A 389-nucleotide genomic window follows, 5' to 3' on the forward strand; every position below is an offset into this window, starting at 1 on the left:
CCCAGCTGCGGGGGATTAACGCTGGTGGTTATATAAAGGAGAGGGGGGCTGGTGCCCACCAGTGCTCAGCCCCAGCCCACCCCGCACGCACCCAGGGACCCGCACAGGGGAGCAGCCTGGGGATGTCCCCAGCCCACAACAGACCAAAGCGGTGCCAGCCCGCACCCCGGCTAATAAAAGGCGTGGGATGCTTGGGATGCTCGGGACCGCAGCATCCTTCCCTGCCACAGAGCTCGGGACCCCCGGCATGGAGCAGGGGGTATTTCTCAGCTCAGCGCTGGGGCAGACAGAGGGGTCTCAGGGCAGGGGAAGCTGCAGGAGCCCCGGTCACAGGACGGGAGCTTGGGATCTGGGTGCTGGCAGCTGCTGGGGAGCGGGCGAGAGGCCCA

This window comes from Cariama cristata, unplaced genomic scaffold (assembly GCF_000690535.1).
Source record: "Cariama cristata isolate BGI_N322 unplaced genomic scaffold, ASM69053v1 scaffold6563, whole genome shotgun sequence".
Taxonomy (NCBI): domain Eukaryota; kingdom Metazoa; phylum Chordata; class Aves; order Cariamiformes; family Cariamidae; genus Cariama; species Cariama cristata.